We start from the raw sequence: 21,163 nt of genomic DNA, 5'->3' as shown, positions 1-21,163 counted from the left end.
ATCGTCCAGTTGCCGATGGGGCATCGCTCGGTGACTGCTCGGACTCTGCTCGTTGCAGATCCCCACATTTCGCCAAAATTTTACTGAAATCGATCGGTGACCGACGGGAAATCGACAGGGCGCTGCTCGGTCATCGCTAAGATTTTACAGCCTGCTCAGCATCTCCAAAAACTGCTGAGCGGTGCCAAAATTTCAGCAGCGACCGAGCAGGCTACAAATCGGTCGGTCGCCGCTCTGAATTGTGACCGTAGCCTAAGTAGTCCTACTGCACGAAAGAAAATAGTAGGACTATACTGTACCATAGATTATTTTGTATTTTGATTTTTTTTTTTTTTTTTTTTTTTTTTTTTTTTTTACTGTCGCTAGCTCAAGTCAGCTGGTATTCGAAATAATACCAACGCACGAATACATGCACTGTCAATAGTAATAGATTTGCAATGCTTTCTCAATGGTGTGGAATCTAAACATTCTCGTGGACGGGAATGATACCTACTGTAAAGGGGAATTCCATGCAGTGTAGATAAAAGTTAGTCTGAAAAGTGTAATATATTTTGGAAAGCTAATGTATTGAAGATAATCATAGCTGTACTTGGCATTTGCGTTTTGGTTTTAAGTATTATACACAGGCACATAAACCTGTACTCTCTATTATTACTGCTATACGTCGCATCTTTTTCATCCCCATTGTTATTATTGTCCCTCTAGGTCAAAATCACATCAAGACAACGCATTTGCCGTCTTCTCTAAGATAATTATAAAACTCTCCACCTGTAAGTCTCTGCCTCATGTTCTCCTGCGGTACTTAGAGGACAAGTCCACCTTCAGTACATGTGAATTGAGTTAATGCACCAATATTAGTGGAACACATCAGTGAGAGTTTGGGGAAAATCCGACATCCGTTCCAAAGTTATGAATTTTTAAAGTTTCTGTGCAGTCCCTCCTGGATGAGAATACTACTACAGTGTATGATGTCACATGCGTACAACGATATATGAAAACTAAAAAGAGAATTTCATAGAACTTAACTTTTTTAATAAGTTCCACATTTTCTTCGACTTGTTACTGACGAATGTTAAGGGTAATATTATTCCCCCTGACTTCTGAAAGAGAGAAGTCGAGTGTTTTTTTTTGTTGTTGTTGTTATTGGAGAAAAGTGGAAAATATGTTGAATTTTCTTTATTCTTTCATTATATCGTTGTACACATGTGACATCACAAGCTATAGTAGTCTTCTCATCCAGCCGTGACTGAGCAGAAAGTTCAAAAATTCATAACTTTTGAACGGATTGTCCGATTTTCCTCAAACTCTCACTGATGTGTTCTATATTGCTGCATCACTCAACCCACAATATTGTCTATGAAGGTGAACTTGTCCTTTAACCCCTCCCCCTTTCTTTTCCTCCTCTCTTTTTTTTTTGACAGTACAATGCACAGCAATCCAGCTGTAAGCCAGCAGGCGTCTATTATAATGTATGGGATTATACATAACGGTCAATTTCATACTACAGGTCCGGCGATCGTGACAGAGAGAGTGAGGTCTATCTGGTTATCGTTACATGGAGACTCGATTGAACCCGTCCCTGTAGGCGTGAGGTTTAGCCGCAAGTCTCTCGGCTAGGTGATGTCGAACAGTGCAACCACAAAACCACATCCCTGCTCAAATAACTGAGATTCAACGCAAGCGAACTGGAATTGCTGGTGGATTTTTTTTTTTTTCTCTTCTCATCATCTTATTTTCGTGTTGCAATTCTTTTGCGCTTCGAAAGACGATAAGGCGCTGACATTTAAAGATTTTATCTATTTTTTGTCTTGCTATCTCTTCCTTTTTTCTTCTCTTTCTGCTTTCCTTAACAGTCCTTAAAGGATAAAGGACATTGTTGATTTCGTTTTTCATTTCTTTCAAAATCTAATATGATTTGACTTCTACACAGACGAAGGTTCACAATGACTCACGTAATAAAGTCATAATATTCCACTTTTTTTCTCATTATATTGGTGGTGGATAAATGGGTAAATTTTGCAACAAGTGGCAATGGTTGTATTTTTGATGCTTCATCAAATGCATAACCATGTATTATGTAGGGGCCTATAGGACGGGAAAGTCCGTTATTGCAAGCAGACCATGATTTTCCTTCACAGAAATGTTGAAATCATTGATGGACCATCAGCTTCTTACATTATATCTTTGTCATGATCATCAAAAATGTATATACCTCGACTGCTTTATTGCATTATTCGTTGTATATTATTCTTTCCTCGTTACATATTCTATTAGCATAGTAATTACTTTCCGATAGCACCGTAACAACCAATCATGTTTATTCCAGCAAAGCTGGTCAACATCATTGCTGTCATCATCATTACTGCCAAACCTACACGCTTAACCCAAAAGGGCAGCTTTTATCATCAACATTATGTAATGAATATTTGTTGTTTTTACTGTTACTATCATACTTGATAGTAAATAATGTGCGTAATCCCGACATTCAACATGCCGTACGGCTAATAGGTGGCGCTCGTCACCTCTATCAATGTACCGGTATTATACGGCACTGCAGCTATGAACCGGCGGACGCTCTCGACTTTGCACGTGGCCCTTTAGTTTATGCATAATTTCTCCCCATGTTTCAGCTATGTACGACGCTGCTTTTCCATATGGGGACTGTTGTTAGATATTTCACAAGCAAAGCTGTCATTACAGCATTCCTCGGATCATCGCTCCAATATAATCATTCTCCCGATTAACCCTATAGGCCGGGTCAAGACCCCTCCGTTCACTCTGGATCAATGCTGGGTTCGCCCGTACTCTGTATAGGGCTCACACGGGTGAAAAATTCCCCATAGAGACGTGTGTTAAAATTCAAATTTCAAAAAATTCTGTAATATAGCTGGGAGAAATGAGGTGTTTCATCTTCACCAACCTGGATAAGTGAGATATACCCTTTCATCCATCAAATTTCCAGTGAGGGTGGATTCTTCGGCTCAAATTCTGTCCAAGGGTCCGCAAAGCCAGACTACGAGTTCTTGTCACTCAAAAAATCACCTATTTTCCGTACACGTACCCAATGAAATATAGTCCCCTCAAATTCCATCAGAAAAGCTTTCATCTTCCAACCAAAATGCAGTTTGCAGAGGAATTCATACTCAATATCTACAGCTATTCAGTTTTTGGCCAAACTACATCATTGATTTTTAATTAATTTTTTTCTTCATTTATTTTAGTATCTTTGGTACGAATTTGTGAAGGGGTCTGGGACAGTCCATTTTATTTACAGGTGTGAGCCCTATAATGCGTAAAGACAAACGACTGGTGACGACTCTGTCGTGTGTGCAAGAGAAAGTGTGATTGAGAATCTGCGCGTGTATTATCCACTCTTTATTCCAGTTTACTTTGCTAAACAGACCGAAATCAAGCAAAGGCAACGGTATAAGTTAAAATAAGATCGTACAGAAAGTATAAGATTGGTTTGATAAGTTTCACATGCTTCTATTGAAGAAGACTGATAGTTGTTAGGACGAGATTATTATAGACTGGGATTATTATTGGGACCAATATCACTACTTCGCATCTAAATTTGAAATAGCCTGGTTTAGATACGTTTTGCGTATTATGATGACTATAATTTCAACCTTCTATTATCTATATGTGTGACGAAATATTGCACATATAAAAATGTATATGTCTACATTCAATAAAACAAACATATATAATTAATTGACAATTATTCACTAACAAAAGGTGATGAATCGGAATGTTGATGGCCTGCATCACAGCCCTATTAACCCTTTCTGTTCAATGAGTTAACTGTACACAAATTTCACACACACAAGAATGGACAGGAAAAAAAAATGTGGCACGCAGAAGGTTAAGTGGGTGTTCTTATTTGATATTCTTTGTCTGCTAATCAGGAAGTGTTACATCATTCCATTATTCAATGCTGTTTCGAAAAAAAAAAACTTTTTTATTTTCTTCATGCAAATTATTCTAGAGATAGATTGCAATCGATGCGCGATGTGTAATCGAACCAATCGCTTTTCGTTGATCTCTCTTTCTATGTTGTTTTTGCTCTTTTTCGCCCCATGGTGATTAAGCGGACTCATCTGCTATCGCGACAAGCGAGAATCTTTGAAAACTTCACGCCCCGAATGTTTATTTTACAAGCTGTGACTCTTCTCGGTTACCTTGTGTTTCGTCTCAAATAGTGACAAGACAGAAAAGTATAAGACGTTCGATTTTCAGGAAGAAAAAGAAAAAAGAACACCCACAACACAAATGCTGAACACAACGTAAAAGCAGACCAGACGACTCTCTAAGCTGGGTTCTCTCAAAAAATGTCTCGTTCAGTGGAATGTTTGTAAGTATCGCACTATTTGTTTAGATACAAAGCGATGGGCGTCATTCAAAATGGGCAAGGTTTACAGAATACCTGGAGCTTTCAATGAGAAAAAGAAGGGAGAATATCATGGGAATGACAGAAATATACAGGGAGGGAGAGAGAAAAAGAGGAAGGGAGGGAGGGAGGGAAGGGAGATACATAAGACAGACGGACAGACAGTCATGCCAACAGATGAACCAGACAGTGAGGGGAAAGTTTTATGGAGTTAAAAAAAAAAGAGTTTTCAACTTTTTATTTATTTTTTTAGATGTCGTCATCGTCGTCGTCGTCGTTGTTGTTGTTGTTTAGATAGGTAGGGCCTATTAAGCTATTATCTTCATTTTTACATTTGTGGATAATTATCATAGGAAGAGAATTTGCCTTTTACTATACTCCGAATGACGCAATCAGATTGACACTTACTAAATAGAGTGAGAATCAGTTTGGGCCAATAAGATTAAAGTTGCATCGAACTCATTTCTTTCATTTATCTTTCAAGTTTGATCTGCCTTTATTTATACTGTATTGATATGTGTAACTCTAATCGTTCTTTGATAAGTTCTTCTTCCTTTTGTTTTTCCTGCTTTTACTCTTTCTTCCTTTTCTGCGAGATTGAAATCGATTTGGTTCTTTCATTCAAACGTTACATGCTACATATTTTACATTTAACTTTTTTTTTTTTTTTTTTTGCTTCCTCCACATATTATCATTGACTGATGTTATACGCGGGAGTGCCGGAGCTGCCCAATACGTTATGTCCTGTTTACGTCACGCGCAGTTTAACGACTGATGGGTTCATCTTTGGGCGCATCTTGACAGATCCTACAGGCAAATCATCCACATCATCTTGACAAATGGGGTGGGGTCTGATCGTGTGGAGATGCCATCGTGCCGGGCATCCTCTATCCTCGGTGGAAGAAAACCGGATGACACCAAACTCGATCTCCAGGTGCGTGGCGTTGTGTTTACGTCTGGCTGTAAACGTCTCGAATCGCCACACATCCATTAATGCTCGGGATGTCTGCGAGAACGTTCCGGACCAAAGTCATGATGTCATCTTAGCCTTGCTTTCTAGGCGAAGTGAGATTATTATATCCTCAAAGTTTAAAGCTTCGGAAGAACTCCGGTGTCGTATAGGAAGGAGGGACTGGATACAAAACTAGTTTTTCATTACTGTATCGTTTCGAATGCAAGTGGTGCTTCGATTTGCATGTTGTTGTTGTTTTTTTTTTTTGTAGGCCTATGTGTGTATTGTATGTGAGTGTAGAACGATTAACAACTCTCTCATAATAATGCTTGAAGATCTCGAAGAGTAATAATTATTATCTTTACATGCACAGAGACAGGGCTAAACGTTGAATTAATTTATTCATCATGAGGGTTGCTATGGAGACGGCTCGTTTTAAGCAGTAGGTCTATATAATCTATAGTAGCTGGTCTTTCAAAAAGGTCTTTTAGTATGCAAAAAAAAAAAAAATCTACTTTTATATGCAAATGAAACTCTAACATATCTTTTTTATTCTTCTTTGAGTGCATGAAGCAAAACCATGAAGTGATTTCCTATAATGCAAAGTATGAAAACTTATCAAGGCACACAATACACATCAACTGACACTCACGAATGATAATACATACGTGTATACGCCTCAAATTTACGATCTTTTGCCTTTCTTTCTATGATGTAAACTTGTCTTATAACTGCAGGCCTAATGAATGTGTCAACGAACAGAATACAGTGATATTGATTAATAATATTTCTGTAATTTATCATTTCAATTTAATTGTCGTCACTTGAGTGTGCGCGTGTGCGCTTCGTGTTTGTTTGTTCGTTCAGAGTTCGGTGAGCCACTAGAATTACTGGCAATCTCACGAGAATCTGCAGCATTTCGTGAAAAGAAATTCTTGATCTTGATCTTGATCTTGATCCCATAAGGACAAGCATTGTGGACAAGGGTGATCTTTCATCATTATGATCCCGTTGATAGTTGTATCAATGATTTTCATAATAAATAATAATTTACATAAATAAATTTCATAATCAAAATCTATATTGTCCTTTGTCTCTAAATGTTGAAATGATGCATAGAAAGTGACCAAAAATACACACGATCAAATTACTTCAGCGTAAATACAATGGCTTGTCCCACCAAATCTGCCGAGTTAATGTTGGCTGTCTATTTTAGAGGTGATATGCAACACAGCCCCATCCCATCCGGGGCCGACCGGGGCTGCGGCGAGATCGTTTTCGCGACTACGCCTCCTCTCCGAGACTCATGACAATTACCGTCTGTTGCTCTTTGCGCCCTGCAAATTACTCCGGATGAGTTGTACCATTCGTGCATCCGTGAATTGCTCTCCGCGGACGTCACGATCGCTGTGTCTCCTTCTGAAATTTATCCGATGGGGAGGGGGAAGGGAGAGGGGGTGGGGTGGGGGTGGAGAGAGAGAGAGAGAGAGAGAGAGAGAGAAAGAGAGGGTCTGGAACTGATGCCCATTTTTAAGGTCCACAATATCTGTGGAATGCTGATCAATCTTAGACCACGTGACTCGGCAATCATTCGTGTTCATTATTCAAATTTCGTTGCGAAATATGGATCCATCCTTTCAGACTCGTCCTTCACGTTGTGATGCAACGCACGCAGGCGCGTTATACGTTTCACTTGAAATCCCTTTTGTGACGTATTGCATCCCAGCATCGATGAATGAACACTATTTTGGTCATAGTGTACAATTCACAGAGAGAAAAGCGTAACATAACTGTTAATCAAGTACCATTACCAAATACTGTATGGAAGTAAAGGAAGGAAATAATTGGCCTACTAATAACTTTAAGTTTTATGTTTCTTAAGAATTGAATTACACTTGAAAGTTGATTACTTAACTATGCCATATGGTATTACCCATACATGACAGATTGTATACATACATCAGGGCTCGACAGACAATAGTTTTTTTTTTTTTTTTTTTTTTTTTTTTTTCTCTGGTGGCCTGTTTGGGTCACTATGATCTTTCAATCTTAAATTTTAGCGGCCAAATGAAGAAATAAAATACAGTGGCCCGAAAATTGAAAATCCATTCTGAATCTTGGGTGCCCGATCTGGCCACCAAAAGATATCCTTTTTGGTGATTTTGTGGCCAAACATCCATTATTAGTGCCTCGTGTAATTTATAGCCCTGCAAAATTATGCATAATGTTATGTATGTGTTTAAGGAAAGCTTATACACACATTGTGCATATCATATCATATCATATATATGTATCATGTACACGCATGTATATGTATAAATATATGTATGGAAAATGAAAAGCTAATATATACAAATGCATGTATAATTTGTGTATAATACACATTATTATGTTTATATGTATTCATCTATTTTCTCTGCGATGACTGAGTGACTTTAAAATGGTCATAGGTCTCTTATCGTTTACCTCCTTTCGCAAGTAATGTAAATTGACCCTCTTTTTTCATGATTGTTAAAAACTTTTATTTTCTCTGTGTAGTGCATTCAGTGAGGTCATGATGATTTTGCCGATGTTTACTATTAAAGAGGTATCCTGAGACATCGCATTGTCAGAAAAAAAAAATGTCGAAATACAAAAAGGAGGGCGTTTGGTACGTAGGTCGAGTTGATTGAGTTGATTGATCTGATTTGCAGCGAATGAGCTAAAATCAGTATACGTTGCAGGATTCAGCATCCTGACTACAAACGGACACACACACACAAACACACACACAACACACACAAACACACACACACACACACACACCAACAAACACACACACCACAGACACAAACACATGAACACACATACACACTTATATCATGTATGCAGCCTCACACACACATGCACACACAAAAAGTACACACACTCACACACGCACGCAAGAGCACTGTCCTTGCACTCGTTCATTTCCTATCCCAGCTCTCCCTAAATGCATTTTGTCTCCAACCTATACCACCTCGTCAAGGCAAACGAAGAACGACTTGCATAATTATGACCAGTTAAGCACAGGAAATCGTAAAATTAAGAATGCCACTTGATACTCATCGAATCAATATTGCAATTTCCCTATGCTAATGACACTCTACTTTATTTATTTGTTTGTTTGTTTTTCTTTGTGTTACCATAAAAAAATGTCCATATTTCCCAGCTCAAAATGCGTAGATAAGCACTCTTACGATTACCACGCATTGCAATCGCTCCTTATTCACGTCCTCGTTTACTGGCGCACCCAAGCAATCTCAGCTGCAGTATATGCACCGCTAATCCCATCATGCCCCCTTTGGTTATTCATGTCGCTGTTTTTATTGTTTTCTTTTTACTGCGGTCAGATAGTAGTGAATCCAATGTGGAGAAGCCCACTCACATCTGATTTCCATGGAAGTCTTAGATTCGTCTGTGCAACGAAAGCGATCTAAATAGAACAAAATGGCGCGTGGCGATTCATTGCACAAGCAGTCATAATCCTCTTCAAAGTACTATTCGGTCCTTGAAACATAAGGGATTGTGAATGCTTGGTCGTTTGCTCGCCTGTGACGACTTCATATATAACACTATAGGTCAAGTCCCCTCTCAAGCCTGGCGTTTCTACATCATTTTTAACAACTATTCCCCCTAACCCTTTTTCCATTTTTTGTCTGTTCTATCCGTTTCATTCTTTTATGTTTTATTTCCTTCTTTCTTCCTTTCCGTCCTTTCTTCTTTCTTTTTTTCTTTCTTTCTTTTTGTCTTAAATTTTTATTATAGTTGATAACTTCATTTTCATCTGATTTCTCTGTAGGACAACAACAACAAAAAAAAAAACACCTTGTTAAATTTAAGATGAACCACATTACAGTGTAGCTTTATGCAGACGTTGCATGGATATTATATTGGACTTCAATGTGATTAATTCTATCTTTTCTTTTCCCAATGATATTGCAAAAAGAATACACTGAATCAATATGAAAGGTAACACAGTGTTTCGTATTTCAATCAATAAGCAACTTTGAGCAGTAATAGTCAGAGAATATAGTTTCAAATAGACGTCAATGGGGTTAGTGATACAAAAATGCATGTCCTTCAAAAGGAAATAATGATAAGCAATTTTCATGCAGAATTTCTGTGTTCTGAAAAAAAAAACCTGAAAAAAACAAAACAAAAACACGTGACCTTTAGGAAATTTAGGAGGGGCTATATCTACTCTCAAGTGATTTAGTGGCATTCCGACCCAGTTTAGATATTATAGTTTAATCTGTTATATCATCTTCCAAAAAACAAAAAAAAACAAAAAAAAACACCATTTATTAAAGATGGAAACATAATTCCCTTGCCAAACACATGTATTCTTTTCTATCCCCTTGAACAACAAATTTCTTTACGTCTAAAACAGAGTATGGCTACATACCCTGTTCTTTATGACACTTATAGCGCTCTAGCAAACCAGCTACAGTCTTGACAGTTTACTAGTATAATTCATGATTGATCAATCTGATTTGTTGTTGAGACAAAAAAGAGACAATAGTTTTCATTTTGTTGTATAATATAGGTTTTCCCGGCCAATTTCGCACTTTTTTCATTCCAATTCCGAATTGCTGCATTCAATTTAGCACAATTTAGACTAGACGGCATGTTCGGTATTTCAATTTTATAATCTTTTCATTCAAATTCATTTTGGAGCATTCAAATTACCTTTTACATCATTCGAATCAGCACTTTTTCAGTTCAAATTCGTAAGACAAGCACCATTTCGCAAATCGTTCATTCAATTTAGCACGATATAGTCACGTGATCACGTAAACGCTGCGCTCGTTCATTCGAATTCATTCTTGGGCATCCAATTTCGCATTTGCTGCAGTCAATTTAGCAGACACGTTTATGCTTTTATTCTGATATCACCTTTGCAACAGTACTTTCAAAATAAGTGTATGTGTTTATAATGTTCGATAGCATTATTTCATTCAGAGATACATTGATCTTAAGTTTGTTTTGTCAATAATTGGGAGAAGGAGGTTTCAATTTACATGATTATTTCTTTCATCTGCATGTTTCATTATTTTCATTTGGTGGGTGCTAGATTGCGTTAATTATCATTAGGAATAAATACAAGTTCTTGGATCAGCTCTAGCCATCAATTTGTCAAGGTTATTACCCTCAAATGCTTCTATGATTCTTTCCCTGTTTTCTTGAGAGATACGCCTGTATCTAACTCGTGCTGCCATGACTGGACATAAGAAAGTGAAGTGAATCTATGGTACTGGTGCAAGCATGGCATGTATAGTTCTGATAACATTTATGGAAGAAGAGGGGCGTTACAGAACAACAAACTTGAGTTATTTAGGGTCAAAGATACCTTTACTATATACTTAACAGTGTGTGGATGAAACAAAAATTCACATTTAAATACGTATAAATCACGGTTCTCACCTTTTCAAAATAGAAATAACATTACGCCAATTTGAATGAACATGTTTGGAATTTGACTGCCCATACGCGAAATTGAATGCCTGAAATACCATTTTCCGCCAGTGCTGGCGAATTTGAATGACTGAAGAGCACGTGCCAATTTGAATGCCCGTTTTACGAATTCGAGAGGCACATGTGCGAATTTCATTGACCGAAATGCTAAATTGAACGAACAAGTTGCAATTTTGAATGACAGAATGTGCAGTGACGAGGATTTTCGCTAAATTGAATGAACGTTTTATCAAATGGACAGAAAAAAGTGCGAAATTGGCCGGGAAAACCTATAGATTAAACAGGACAAAAGATGATACGTAAGACATAAGATCAACGTTCCTTTATTTTATTTTTTCAAATTTGGTTTAGTAGACAAGATGCTGAAAATAATGCCTGCGCCTTAAGGGACATCATACGCCTTTCGTTTTCACTATTTATAAACACACAAACAAACATCATACAACTTACGCATAGTCTACCCTAACACGTGAATAGAAATTTACATTTTGGACAATTATTCCTCACCATTTCTTTCAGGCTATTTCTTAATATAAATAACTTTAGGAATCTTGCAAATATATCAAGTCATATCCGTTTCTTTAGTACTGATATCAGCATGCAAGTCAAGCTCCGGTGATGATAATCGTGGTTTTTTTCTTTTTTTCTGCTAGTGACATATTTCATATAATTTCATGGCAATCTGACAAGTGACATTTTGAAATTTTCCCTCCTGATGTTAATTTCCATTTCAGTTTATTCGACACAAAAAAGAAAGAAATAAGAAGTACATTATGTCCACAGTAAAAAACAAAACAAAAGTAAAATAAAACAAAACAAAACAAAAGCGATGCGTATACATGCATATGTTTAACAAATCAAAGCCATGGCCCTTTTAAAGCAACTAGAGCTTGTTAGTGGGCCCCAAGACAAAATTTAGACAAAATAGGTGATTAACAATGATACGTATTATGAAAAAGAAAACAAAAAAGTAACAGTCAGTATAGATTTTAACATGCACCTGCCCTTCAGTAAACACACACACACACATACACACACAATGCTCTTATCACTCACAAAAACATGCACACAAACACACACATTCTTATATCTGACATATTTCTCTTCATATGAAAGTTACAAAAAAAGTAATGTCAAGAAAAAAGATACACCCATCTTAGTATATTATATTCATATGTTTGCCTTCTTGGATGCTCTGTAAAGAGCTTCACTTCTACGCATGTTTTCAATATTTGCTGAAGGTTGATTTATAGATACTTTCTAAAAATCTATCTCTTCTTCCTCCTCCTCTCTCTCCATTTCATTTCCTCCCCTCTCTCCCCTAACCACCCCCATTTCTCTTTATGCATGTCTTCCTGGACCAACAGCTAAAATAAGCGTTTAATCTCGGTTTTGCTTTTGACTGTAATTTTTCATTGTCATGGTATTGTTTATCGCAAGAAAAAAGTATTCCCTCTTTGGACGGGAGTGAATAGAAGAACCAATCCGTTTATATTTGTTGTATTGGAATCGCCATAGTAGAGTTTCATTCCTTTTCTGTTTTTATCTTTGTAAACCTTAAGCCTGATGAAGTTTTATTCTCTATATCGTTATACACCCACGCAGATTACACTTACTCCCCTGCTTACTGCGGTAAATTTTTCTAAGCTAACTCCTTTAGATTTATCTACGCTCTATCCTCTGAACTTCTGCATCCTTACTACTTTTGAATTATGTGTAATCTTTCTAACATTTCCTCTGAACTTCACTATGCTTATACTGCTCTTTGGTATAAGGCCATAGATGAAGATCAGTGAATCCAGAAATGATTTAGAAGTCACTTGGCTGTGCTGCCATCGCAAACAAGATTGAGTGCCTTGTTTTCATGGACATCCGTCCGTTCTTTATTGACTGATGTTCATGGACGAAGCAGACACATATATTTTTTCTCATGAAAAACACGAGGAAGATACAAATATGTCTCATTGCTATGCTAGAATATAAAATATGCTAGACTTCAACCGCGACGCATGCATAAGATATATGTGAATGTTCCGCGCACCTCCATACGCACGCACTCATCAAAACTCGCGCACAAGTGAAAAATCGATCTCGATACCATTCTTTTCTCCTTTGCCAATCCGTTTCTTCGCGTTGAACTTAGTAATTACCATTCAAAAAGGTTTATGCGCACACCAATTAAAAGCGCGATATGCAACGTTGTAACCATGCTCAATCTTTAGGATCACCAGGAGAGGCGAGACAACCTGATCCGTCTCAGATTAGGTGTCAGATTGCCTAATCAGGTTGAGTGCGCGGCCCGGGCAGGATCTATTAAAACGAGGCCTCAGAGATCGTAAGCGATTTCCGCACGTCCACGCACTCGATTCCGACTTCCTGAATTTCGAACTATAGTCGACAACCGAGACGGCACTGGCGTATTCGTCACGGGGTCTGCTGCCGGCTCCGAGGCACTGATTCGGAAAACAGCCACGAGATCGATTACGCCGCCGAAGAGGGACGGGCTGAGGGAGTTGAGGGTGATTGTCGGGAAGGGAACATTAATTCAAGAGCTGGGGAGACATCAAAGGAATACACAAATCGCGCGAACACGTCGTGCCACCCACCGGAACTCTTCAGAAGTAGCAAACGATTCCAACACGACAATCGGATAAGCACGATACATTAGGAGCAGCAATCCAGGAGAGATACATAAGTAAGTTGCATTCCTACATGGTTTGTCTCGTTTTGTGTTTGTCAGCATTTGGATCCTTCACATATTATCACTCATAATTTCCAGCCGTTTCCCCTTCTCTTGGAAGTATAGTCATCCGATTTCTCATAAATGTTTGGGACAATGTCTCTAGGTAAGCACATTTTTAAGATGGCGAGGAGTCAACTGCTGACATGCAAACAGCTTGACTGTGTGTCATCAACTGTAGCAGAATTTTACCATTGTTTTGACCAAAGACGCATTAATTTTGTTCTTGAGTGCATTTTTACGTCTTTCTTAATAAAATGTTGCAGTGTAGTGCGAGACACAACATAGAAACGGTAAAACTAAAATGTGCACGCATGAAGAATTGAGAGCATGCGTGTCTTTATTCTTGTATCATTCGGGTTTATTTATTATCTTTAAACAGATGCACCATGCTTCGATTGTATTATAATGAGAAGACGATATGAGATGATGAGATCTTTACCGATGCAGTGGTTGAAGGATGTTCATAGGACTTATTTGGGCTCGATGGCAGTTAGAGAGTGGTATGTGTATTAGCGAAAAATTATACATATGTATATATATATATATATATATATATATATATATATATATATATATATATATATATATATAATATTATATATACATAATAGGAATGATGAAAGATATTATAGAGGGACAACCAGACATTATATGTGGGATTAATGATGATTAAGATATCTTAATCGATGGTTTGTGGATTCAACTTGTATGTATTTAATGACTGAGAGAAATTGATCAATTTGATTCCTTTCTTTATCCATGGTCATCATATTGAGACATAATAGAATTGTAAACATAACTTCTCAAGTCAACTATAGAGTCACAACGGTTAGGAAGCTTTGATTAAGTGACACAAATCGTGTGGTCTTTCAGAATATCAAGATGTATCACTGCTATAAGTTAAAACCTTCTCTATTACACCTATTAACCGTGTGTCGTTACTTTGATTTCTTCTTTAATGGCGGGAAAATCAAAACATGAAAGTGGAAAGTGCTATATGCATGATAAAGCAAGGACAAATGTGATTGCATCAATTTTGATACATAATTTACATTTTGCTAATTAATTTGAAGTCAATTATAAAATTGCGCGATTTATCAAAAGAAAAAAAAACAACAACTGCAATACCCTCACGATCTGTAGTTGGAAACAAAAATCCCCTCAACTGAGGACTAACAAAACAGAATGACCCTTTCAAGAAATGTCCTACTCTGTCGTCCACGAATTAATTTTCCTCGAAGGCATCTATTTGCTCCCGTCCGTGATCTCTTTTTCTTCTTTCTCTTCCGTTCCGTCTTTGTATTTGAAAGCCTCCATCTTTTCCCATTCGTCCGTTTTCTCGCACGCCATAAAATTAGACGCACGCTGACAAATTGGGGGAAGATGTATGGACTAGACGGGCATATCGAATGACTACATTTGATATTACTCAAAATTCCCAATCTGCTGTTAGCCTTTGATTAAAGCATTTCGTCATTGCTGACCACTGCTATTATTTGGTGCTTTTGAATTCTTGCATAATTCCATCCTTACATAATTCTAAATCAATAAGAACAATAATATTTATCTAATTAGTATTAAGAACGAGTAAATTGCAGTCTCTAGCACAAACTAAACTAAATTCGTAAATGAAATGAAGGGTTTTAAAACTCTCTTACATCCTTTTAGAGATAAAGCATTACGGATAGGGAGGTGTAAGACGGTCCAAAGTTTTGTGGCACATAATAGTGATAATAATATTTAAAATCTATATAGCACTTAAGACAATTATATTTCTAAATTTACAATTATACAATAATGCACAATATATGATGATCAGTTCTGCTCTTGAAATAAACGGGTTTTGAGTTTCTTTTTGAAAAAGTCAATGGAGGTGACATAATTATGACAGTGCATTGCCACTGGATGAGGCATTTGGCGTCAGAAACTTATTGAACAATCAAATTATTGAAATATTGAATATGGGCAAAAAGAACGATTCATGTAGGCCTATATATAGAAATCTCTGTGATATACATATAACATAAAAAGCATTTTGTGAAAACTGGGAAGGAAAAATTATAGAATATTAAAGATCTAGCCAGTGTGAAAATGAATGAATTCATCATCATGTATAGTCTGCTTTCAAAATTCTGACAATAAATTTGGCAAAGAATTTTGGTTTGCAGAAGATTTTATGACAGTTATACAAAGCTGTTACATCAATTCGCTAAAAAGATATATATAATATATGTCTGTGTGTGTATGTGTGTGTGTATACATGTGTATTGATATCAGCCTATGCGATGGAAAATCACCACCATCATTATCCTTTTGACTTGAAATATTCATTTGAGAAAGAAAATTCCATGAAGATGAGGAATAATCATCGAGTAATCGATTCTTTTGCACACAAAATCATTTTTATACATGTGTCACATGTTATGAAAGTCGTTTGTGTGTGTGTGTGTGTGTGTGTGTGTGTTTGCCTGCGGCTTGGCTTTTGCACTGCTGCCAAAAATAAAGTAACTCATAATTTTCATATCTCGACGATGAATAGGCCTATTTCAATTCAATTCAATTCAATTCAAAGGTTTTATTTTCACTTCTTTCAACAGAATGTACAAAAAATATAGATTCGACATGCGTTTGATAAGGAATGATACATTCATACCTAAAGGTCCACCACTTCCGTTCACATGGCGAAAAAAAAAAGGATAGGAACAAAACGCAACAAGAAATCCGAGTGTATGTACCTTTTTAGGCTCTTCCCACCTGAGAAGAAAGATTAGTCCGTCATCCAGAAAATGGCGGGACACGGGAAGAAACTGAGTCTACGTCTGTCAGTCACGTGTCATCCATCGGGACTATACGCTGCAATTGATACGTGTTTGCAGACGATTCAAGGAGACTTTAATATACCGCACCGTGCCGAGGAGGGTGCGCGGGGAGAGAGAAAGTTGTGGCGTGGAGCGACTCTTTCAACGCCCCAACTTGGCGCATTACAAGTTGGCGCCATTAGCGGGAACAAGTTGGACTTCCATTACAATACTGCCGTACAGCAAAGCACACCACGCCTCTAATGAGTGTTCTACGAGGCGTTGCAGCCTTGTATCATCTTTCTGAAGGTTATGTGCATTATATACCGATATCTTGGAAAAAAATATGGAAGGAGAACATTGCAGCTACGAATGGACGGTCATTAACGGTGACGTTATTGCACGAAACGTAAAACATTATAGAGATGATAAGAAACAGTCCAGGACGTTTTAGTTTGTAAAGCGTGCATTGCAGTCAATAGTACATTTAATGATGAGCTTAGAAAAACAAAACAGAGTAAAGATTTAATCTTCTTGCCTTACAGCAGGCGCAAATCAATACAAAAATTCAATCAAATTCAAACAATCTCTATCGAGAGTGGCAATGCCCCTTTTCAGGCTGGATTTAATTTCATGGTAGCCATTATATAAGTGTGCCCGTTTCTGTGGCATGTAACTGTAAGACGGATTTTGCAGATTTGGAAACAAAAATGATGAAATAAGACATTTTTGTTCGGAGAATTCATCAGCTAATTATATTAACGTAATAACATAGAAATACATACGGAAGTAGTAGAATAAATGATTAAACGGATGATATCAGCATTATTTCAAGTTTAATTACATAAAACGTATAGTAGATTGTAAATCTGACTCATATAGTGAGTTGATCAGTTGAGATAAAACCAGGATTTTGTGTGTACTATAGGGATAGCGCGCTCTGCGTATTACTCGGGTGACAACCACCTTGAAGGCAGCTAGAAGGCAGGAGGAAAGAGGTGGGGTCACGAATAAAGGGGGACGAAAATCTACGACACTTGCAGACGACTGCCTGCCCCTAACAAGGCGGAATGGGAAGAAAATGGAAAGGAAAGCAAACAGCCTCAAACATCGCAGGTCCGAGCTTCTCAATAACCAAGGTCAATAGACTTCGTGAAGTTCAATCAAACCTGGTTAGATTGTGGCGAGCGGAGCAATGTATCACAGAAAATTCAAGGGTGGATCGTCACTTGCATGCAGCATAGAAAACGTCCCTATTAATATTATATACAACTTCTGCCTGCTTTTGTTCTTTTACACGCAAAAACACTGTCGTTGATTTTTGTTTTAAAAACCACAGGTTCACTACTATGCAGTGTTTCCAATGATTATTGACATATCATGTATGTTACTATTAAAGACATTGGAAAGGCGGTAAGTTTTAAAGCGACGTAAAACATTGCATATGACGCATATCATTCTTTATTTCTACCTATTACATAATCATACAGTTTATATCAATGCTAATCTAGATGAATTACTTCAGTCTATGGTTTGTGATACACTTTCCATTTTCTCCTATTCCACGTTGTTAGTGGCAGTCGTCCGCAAGTGTCGTTGATTTTGTCCCCCTTTATTCGTGACCCCTCCTCTCTCCTCTTTGATGATGAATACATATTTCATGCATACAGCTGCAGATTCAGTTCTTTAGAAATAGAAAACGGATGAACATTGAGATCCTTCAAGCTTATGTCGGCGGGGGAGGGTGGGGAGGATGGGGGGGGGGGGGGACATTAATGACATCATCTCTTCGTCAGTGGTAGGGAACGATTTCACTTTCCCGCGAAAATAGTCATGATGGTTACCAATAGCTCTACCACTTTAAGCCCACTTTATGATGACATCGGGACTATATACTCTATTGTTTGATACTAAACGACATTCAAATCATTTAGAACATGGAGTGGTCTTTTGCTTTGATAAAAATAAAGGAATGCAGCCACTTCTCCCTAAAAGGAATGTGTATGACATAATGGCATATATAGTGAACTACACTCTCTACCATAAAGATATGTTGTTAATTTATCTCTATACGGTCTCCATTCCTAATCTTCTAAAAGGAGCAGATAGCCTATAAATATTGAAGATTCAAGTGACCTACAATTCGTTCCTTTTAAAGATTGATTTTAAGGAAAATCAACCCATTACTTTCTTTAATCCCAATAGTAAATACACAGTTTCAAGCCACAGCTTATATTTAGTGACGATTGCAGAGAAGCTGGCCGTGCGAAATCGATTCTCGTTTGTGGTCGTGTATCACTTTCAGACGGTCGATTTGCTAGCGAATGAGATGAGCATGCCGACTGCATGATCAAGAGTCACTAGGGGGGTAATTCGTCATCGTATCGATTGAGGTAGAGAAACATTCTTGGAAATCTCTTCATATTTTATATATATATGCGTATGTGTAGTTTTTCATGAAATTGTAGTATATGTAATTAGGAGAGGGATATATTAGGCAACATTTATAGAACATTTAGAGTGCTCTTAGGACTTAGAACATAATGAGGTGTAATCATATATATATATATATATATATATATATATATATACACAGTGCGATAAGAAGAACAATCGTGGACGTAGCTAGGGTGCTGTACTAGTGCTGTAAATGGTCGAGACCCCTTCTCGCAGTCTATATATATATATATATATATATATATATATGTATATATGTATATATATAATATGTGTGTGTGTATGTGTGTGTGTGCGCGCGTGTTCATTATAGAAAACAGACATGTTCAATTTAAAGATGTTTGGATGATAGATGTATTCAAGTATAATCCATCACCTTCATTATTGATCTTATTTGAGATGCCGATGGAGATAAAAAAATCATCTATACATAATTTGTTGCTGTTGGGTTTTTTTTTTCTTTTTTATTTTTTGGAGGGGCTGTCTCAGTCTAACGTGATTATTATATTAAAACATTATCAACTGAACTTATTAGAACTATAATGCACCTGTGCCCCGAAGGCGTCTTTGAATACAACTACATGACAATGCTAAATTTGGTTAACAAGTAACGCAATTGTAAGGTGTATCTGCAGGTTGTACACGTGAAAACAAAATTATATGAATTTAAAGCTCGAAATATTATAGCTCAAACTTCCTGTTGAAAGAAACTAGGCAAAGCACAATGACTATTCATAAACTTTGACATTGTTAATCTAGGGCATAACCTTTTATTTGCATTGAAAAAAAAAATCCTTTTTTAAAAGTAAATGTAAATTCCGAGGGTGAATTGGGTGAAAGTATATACTAAAAAGGGGTATTTATAAAGGACTGCGATTCATTATGCATGAGCAAATTGTCGCAGCGCCCTTGACGAGCACTCTCATTCAATTCCTTCAGTAGTACTCTTTCTACAACCCACTTGAAGTGTTTATAATTGACTTCTTCTTTACCCAGTTTATTGCTAATTCTGTTACGAGATCTAGTATTTTCTTTCTTTCGTTCTTCTTCCTCTTCTTCTTGTTAATGCAAGCTCTGGATATTTGCATTCATCCATACATTTCAAATGCTTAGTTCAAGGTAGTTAGGGAAGAATGCAATTTTCTTCTTTTTTTTTTTTTAATCAGAAAACATGACATTTGCAGTGGAGGGAAAACTCCAAATGTAATTTGATCTAACGTTAAAGTTGAATTTGGGGTAAACACATAAAGTAGTTCAACTTTATTGCCTCATTTTATGAATTCTAACTGAACTTCCCAAGTGTTTAGACACGTTAACAACAAGAACTATACCACTAACTACTGCATCGAGTGAAACCAACGCAAGTTGTTACGACCAAAATCACTCTGAGAATGATTGCACAAAAGAAACAATCTACTTAATGTTCAGGCGGTTTATTAACAGTAATATTGTGGGTACAGACTCGTAATCGGTTTTCACATCAGTACAATAATGATCACTAAAACAGTTATAAATCGGTAGTGGAATCACTTACACGTATTAAGTAATCCTTTGATTGAAAAGGTCCAAATGCGATGTTCGATGCACAAATGAATAATCCTTGACGTGCCGATGAATGATTCCTCCGACGTAACTCGAAAGGCACAGGTTGCATTAATCCACGGTATAAATCCGGGGTAAAGTCCACGAAATATGTCCACGGCGAAACGTGCAGAATCCAAATGTTATGACGACCACGTCCAGTTGATGCGTTGAATGATGATTCACTTTATAATGTCCAGCAAGGAATCCAGCCCGTCACAGCTTTGCCGTAATAATGTCCGTTGACACTAAAATATGGAGTCTATCTCCAACGTAGGCAAATTAATTCTCTGCAGGCAAAATGTCTCCCAGGCCTTATCTCCACAAACACAGGTTGTATAGCAGGTCAGCAGGTTACACAGGACTGACTATAACAAGTCGCTTCAGAGCCAGAAGTGACGTAACTCTCAGAGCAGTGGTGTTGGGTACTCTGCCTACTGCAGAATTTCTCTGGCTTATATACTATCCATTCACCCCTTTGTAGTACATTCTGTAATTTTCTCCAACCTGGGGCCACATACTTGACTATTCTAGCAAGTCCGAATTCCAGGAATCCGGGATGACTCACTGCCTAACTATGTGCATAACATCATTGCCAAAATTAACTACCAATCACATTGGGCTAGAGGGACAGTGCCTCACTCATCCAAATATGTAAGCACTTCCCAGAATTTTCTGGAATGGGTTAAATCATTCTAGATTGAGTGAGCTATAATGTATTTCCTGTCACATGCATACATATACTG

The sequence above is a fragment of the Diadema setosum genome, chromosome 21, assembly GCF_964275005.1.
Source record: "Diadema setosum chromosome 21, eeDiaSeto1, whole genome shotgun sequence".
Taxonomy (NCBI): domain Eukaryota; kingdom Metazoa; phylum Echinodermata; class Echinoidea; order Diadematoida; family Diadematidae; genus Diadema; species Diadema setosum.
The sequence above is the reverse complement of the archived record's forward strand: the minus strand, read 5'-3'. Positions refer to the sequence as shown.